Here is a 7,038-nt window from a genome sequence, read left to right on the forward strand (position 1 = left end):
AGGAAGGGGTGAAAAAGTGAAAAAGATATATTGGTCATTTATTATTTTAAGACTTTAAGATTTTTGTTAAATTTGCTTAATAAGATAGTATAGATGTATATATAGAGAGAGGAGGGGGTAGGGGGTGAGTTATTATACAACCCTTTACATGTGTATAACTAATACAATCCAATCACGACCGTCCATTTAACTTGATGAATATGTGATTTCATAGAAGTTTTGATTGTTTTCTAATATAAAGTATTGATCATAATTAATGAATCATATTCATCTTTCATAAGTATTCAGATCATAATAAATGAACTCTCATTATTTCCATAAATATCTCAATTTATTAGGTTGCATTTGAAACGAGATATATATATATATATATACACACACACACTTAAAAATTATGTGAGATTAGTTTATTTTTTTTATTTTTAAAATTTTACATTAAAGCATTGTGAATGTAACATTCACAGTGTTTTTGCTGTGAAAGTTTGGATTGTTTTTACCTTCATAAATATTTTGTTTCGAAGTTTCAAGTGTCTAAATATGGTCTCACGAAAACAAGTTAGTCTCACGCAAACTCAACTATATATATATATATATATATAGAGAGAGAGAGAGAGAGAGAGTCAGGTTCAAACGAGAACGATACATATTTGAGAGAATAATGAAACGATCGAATAACATGTTATTTCACAATAACATTACATACAAAATCACATGTGATTCACGCACCTTTGTCCCGCAACTTGAAGACGCGGTCAAAGTTGCTCGAACACCTTTTTTTTATTGTTAATGTAAAACTACATGTGATTTTGCACGTGATTTAATCATTTTTCTTATTCTCTTAAATAGTTATATTCTTATATATATATATATATGTATATATATATATATATAGAGAGAGAGAGAGAGAGAGAGAGAGAATTTTATATGAAAATGGTAACTAAATAAAAGAATAAGAAAATGGTCAAATAACATGTAATTTTACACTAAAAATCATATATGATTAACGCAAAATTTGTCGCGACTGAGGTCGCGGGCGATCTCTCCTGCAAAACCTTTTATTGACACTTAAGGTCTGTTTAGTTTGCAGGAATGAAATGGATTTCGAGGGATTTAGATTCCAAAAATCCAGATCCTTTAATGAAATCCAAATCCCTCAAAACCATTCCATCAAACCAAACGCCCTTTAATACAAAATTACATGTGATAAGTTATCGTATCACAACAAAAACACTCTTATCACATGTGATATTACACGCGATGGGGCTAGTGATGTACAAACAACTTGGTGCGCAACCTAGCACGCACCAAAGGCCATCCACGTCTTTGATTTAATATAATATGTGTATTATATGTGATGAAATATAGTATCACATAAGATTGACTATGGTAAAAAAAAGGTCTTATCGTCTCCTCATAAAATGAAAGTGTTATCGTTTGAACCTTTCTTATACATTGTCTTTGTCTTTTTTTAATATCTACCAGATTCTTAAAAGTTTCTTTAAAATATAAAATTTAAATTTAAAAAAAAATTACATTCAAATCCTATATAACAATATGTTCTGCATGGATAGATGAGCAGATTTATAAGCTCCTTATAAGCTTAAAGTTGTGAACTATCAATAACTTTCACCATTATTTTAAGTTAGATTATAAGTTATTTTACCATACTGTTGCTATCGAATTTTTCGTTTTTGATATTACAAGATTGATTATATTATTTATGATATTTTATATATTTAATAAAATATTGTATATCTAAAATTTTCTTATTGGTGAAATATAATAAAATATATTTTTTCTTAATTTTTTTTTAATTTTAATTTAAAAACTTTTCTCTTCATTTTGTAGGAGTGAACTTTGGTTTTGGTTTTTGAACTTTGACTATTTTAATGAAAATAGTCCCTAGACTTTATTTATTTGAAATATGTTCCATAATGTTTGTAAAATCTTTTGGTTTTTGTCTTTTCGTGTAACGAATGTTAACTTTTTTGTTAGCTCCAGTTAAATTATGGATATTTTGGTCATTTTATATTTTAAAACTATTTTCATTTTTTCCAGTAATGAACTCCACCTTCTATTTTTATTTTCCTTTTTCTTAGAGGCCGTTTACCAAACACTTATTCGGTAAACGCTTGCCGGTAAAATTTAACATTATCATTTTCTTACCTTGTAAGATTTTAGTCCACTAAAATTGTATCGTATGCAACAATTTATCCGGTAAGCGCTTACCATGGTAAGAGTCGCCATCCTCACTTACCGGGTAAGACTCTTGGTCATTTTCTCGCTCTTATCGAGATAATTTTTGTTCTTACCATATTCATCCGATAAGGTAATGTGACTTGGTGTTCACTTACCCGACTAAGCGTTTGGTAAACGGCCCCTTACTCATTCTTCTATTTCAGCTCTCTTTGATTGAGGAGGAGTGGTGATATTGGATTTCCTTTTTATATCCGATGACTGTTGGTGGTAGGTTGAGAGTAAGATGGAATAACAGTGGTTCGTCGATACGTTGAACGTTGTGCAAATCTTTCACGATGAAGCTTCATCGCCGTCTCGGACAATCTTTATTTTCCATCTGCATTTGATAAAGAAATGTGTCTGTGACAACTTCAAGAAGTACATGATTTTCTAGCTGATGGAGGTAGGGGTGCTCAAAAACCCGACCAATCCAATCAACCCAATCCAATGTTAAATAACTCAACTCGAAATAACCTGATGTCTAATCGAGTTGTAAAATTTTCAAAGTGTAGGTATTGGGTTGGCATTGAGTTACTATTATTTGAACTCAACCCAACCCGATGAACCCGATATCATTTTATTTCTTAGATTTAATATGATTATTGAATTTATATTAATATATACATTAGACAATTACGCTATCACGTACGCTCTTCATATATACATATTTCAATCCATTCTCCATCTCTATATAACTCATTCATATATATATATATATATATATATATATATATATTCAGTAACTGTTAACATATACATGTAAATTGAGAAAATTAATTGAATGTGATATACGTAAGAAGTATGAATAAGTTGTATCAAATGGTTGATGAAGAAAAAGAAATTATGAGTAGGGAAATAACATATTCAAAGTTTGAACAATATTTTAATATACCAAAGTATCAATCTAACCAACCCGATCAACCTGTACGGTTTGGATTGGATTGGATTAAGATTTTTCAAACCACAAACATTGAGTTTGGTTATTCAAATGTTTTCAATCCGATCAACCCAACTCATGAACACCCCTAGATGGATGGAGTTCAACGACGAAGTGATAGGTGGGGTGTCGGGGATGAAAAGAAGGGGGTGGGGGAGGGAGAGTCTCCTGTCTTTTTTTACATTTTATGATATCACATGTATATTTTACGATACACAATATACTACAATTAATTAAAAAAAATAAGTAAAATGACCAAAACGCCTCTCATTCAACTGGACGAAAACCAAGAGATTTTGCAAACGTCAAAGATTATTCGAAATAAATAAAATTTAGGTACGATTTTCGTTAAAATAAAAGAAATTCAGGGATCAACTAATTATATAAATTTAAAATAATTATTTGTTTCAAAATTAAATATTGTTATTTTTTCACATAAATTGATACTTTTGATCTAATTAGGTCTTATAATAGACAATTATTTTTTAAAATAAATATTTATTTTAAAAATAAATAATATATATACATTTATTTTAGGATAAAATACGTGAAATAATAATTTACTTTTATAAATTTCCTTATTATAATATTGTATTTTCATTTTTTTTATTACAATTCAAAATATTTTTTTGTTATGACATCTTACTTTCAAAAATTTACCCGTTATTTCAAAATATTTTTTATTATGACATCTTAATTTCAAATGGTGATCTTTCGTAAACATGTTTAATTTATGATATTTATAATTTTTAGTAAACATATTTAATTAAATTTACAATGTTTAAATGATACAAATATTAAAATTAAAAGTGTAGTATTGTAATAGAAATTGATGATATTACAATAAAGCAATTTTGAAAATACAATGTTATAATAAGAAATATAATGTCAGCACTATCGTACATGTGGACAGTTTACGTGGACGATGAGGTGACAAAGAAACCTACTATAATGGGTAAATTTTATTTAAAAGTTTACCTAATGCTATAACAGGTAAAATTTTAAAAGTACGATGCCCTAATAAAAAACATTTTAAAAATACATTGTTATAATAAGAAAAACTGAAGATACAATATTATAATAATTTTTTTATAAAATTAGGTTGTTATTTCATGCATTTTACTCTTTATTTTATAAAGAAATATAAATTTTCTTAAAACAATAAATTCTTTAAATTCATAAAATCATAAAAATAATCTGTTTGGTGGTTGAAACTCCACACGTAGCAATCAGTTTTGTTAAGACGTGTGAATATCTCCTAAAAATCTATAACTTTTGTTAGACGTCTGAATATTTCAACTATAATATGAAATTTTAACAAGACCGTCCTTTAACATGTTAAATGTAAGTTTTTGAACAGGGTTTTTGAAATTTTGGGGACCAAATTTACATGTGTTTAAGGTCTTTTATTGACCTGCGTAAAATTATAGCCGAAATTATTTAGATTCAAACCATTAATTATTTGATTTTAAGTTCAAATCATTAATGGTTTAGATTTAGTTTCAGATTGTTAATCGTTTTAGGTTGAACCCATTTTTGTTCTTAACATATATTCTTTGTTATCTCATTTATGCAATGTAATCAATAATTTTGGATGTAGCAGAGCCTCCGAAAAAATTGGAACGTTCCTGAATTTTAGAGATGGTTGATTTTTATTTCTCAACTAGCTTACGGTATAATTAGTTTATCAGCTAACAATTAATTTATCAATAGTTATATGATTTGAAAAAAAACATGAGTAAACTACAAATCTAGTCCCTGTGGTTTGTCAAAAATAATACTGTTCATCCATGCATTTTTGAAATTACAAAATATCCATCGTGCTTTGTAAAAACATTCGAGTTTGATCTCTCCCTTTAACAACTGTTAACTGAGAGAGTTTTTTTTATTATCGATTTTTTGTCTTTTTCCCAATCAAAACTCACATGGACGGAAATTATAAAATTTATATTGATTGGGTAAAAGACAAAAAAAGTCGATAAAGACGAAAGCATTCCTTATTTAACGGAATTTATAAACAGCCGTTAACAGGAATGACCGAATTCGGACTTTTTACAAACTATGATAGTTATTTTGTAACTTTGAAACTATAAGGGCAAAAAATGTTATTTTTGACAAACTATAGGGACTAAATTTGTAGTTTACTAAAAAACAATGACGGGGCAGAGCGGCAATGCAGAGTGCGAAAGACAGAAAAGGACAATGAGATTGTGACGTGGCAGTCATCTAGCGTTTGTCAAAAATATCATGCCGTTTTATGCATGGTACGTTCAAATCCCAATCGATGTACTTATTATTGAAAAAATTGATTAAAATAATACACTGATTGGGATTTATAAGTACCATGTATGTAATGAAATGATATTTATTATTAAAAAATTGATTAAAATAGTTATTAGATTATATTAAAATAGAGAAAAATAAGATTTTGATAGCTTTTTTGTTTCAACAATTATGCTATCTTATATGTTAAAATAAAAGATGATAGAAATATCTAAAATTCTATATCTAAGAGAGAGATAATATTTTATTTCTTCTCATTAATAGGGAACATTGAAATTAAGGGGTTGTTTACTTAAGCATTTACCGATAACTGTTTATCAGTAAAATTCAACATTATTATTTACTTTTCGGGAAATATTTTAATCTATTAAAATGACATCGTATGTAACAATTTATCTTATTAGTGTTAACTGTGGTAAAAGTCGGTGTCACTTATCGGGTAAGACTCTCAGTCCTTGCATTCGCTCTTACCGAGTAAGATTCTTGGTACTTGTCATATTCATCCGAAAAATGTACTATAATTTAATAAGCGCTTACCCGAGTAAGCACTTGGTAAACAACCCCTAATGTTTGGTAAAAAAAAATATATTTTATTTAATGTATTCAATATTTTAATAATATAGTTAATGATATAATTGCTAAAATAGAGTAGCTGTTAAAGTTAGATATAATTTTTTTAGAGATTTAAACTTTTGAAATATAGAGGCCTACATTTTAATAAATATGTAAAATAATATTTGCACCTCAAAATAAGAGCGATGACAAGTACCGAAAGTCTCACCCGATGAATGCAAGTAATAACTCTTGCCCAACTAACGTTTACAGTGTAAATTATTACATACAATGTCATTTTGATAGCCTAAAATCTTAGCCGGTAGGATAAGTCAGACTGTAAGAATGTTAAGATTCTTACCAGTATACACCTGTTGGATAAGCATTTAGATAAACAACCCTTTTAATCTATGATCGCCATAAATAAATCAAATATTTGAAATAGTTTTAATAAAATAAAAAATATTGTGGTTGATTTGTTTGAATTATGCAAAATAAATATTTTGCATATTAAAATAAAGAAATTAAATATTTATTGTAGTGTATAATGAAAAGCCCACACGTTAACTATATAGAGAATGGACCAACAAGTATAAGGGGTGTTTGACAGTTATTTTGATGCAAAATTATTAAATGGTTATCATGATTAAGAGTCTTTTATGATATAGTATAAAACGAAATATAATCGTTTACAATGAAATTAGGGCATTGAATGGTTAATGAAGACTTATGATACAAAATCATTCAAAAAGTTTTAGAACCATTAAGAGGCAAATAAAATTACCAAACAAAATTCATCTTTTAACAATTCAGATACTACCTCTTAATAAAACTATTAAAAATAAATAAACAACTCTTCAAAAAATGATGAAATCAATGTTACCTTTTTTTTGGTCAAATAGATATTATTGCAATAATGTAGTACTTTTTTTAATGAGTCACTTTTTGAAGAAAAAATTGGTTCAAGGAATAATCAAATGAATCAATATAAGGTGGTAAAAACATGGATATCATATTATATATATATA

The sequence above is a fragment of the Cynara cardunculus genome, assembly GCF_001531365.2.
Source record: "Cynara cardunculus var. scolymus isolate 2C chromosome LG 5, CcrdV1, whole genome shotgun sequence".
NCBI classification, from domain to species: Eukaryota; Viridiplantae; Streptophyta; class Magnoliopsida; order Asterales; family Asteraceae; genus Cynara; species Cynara cardunculus.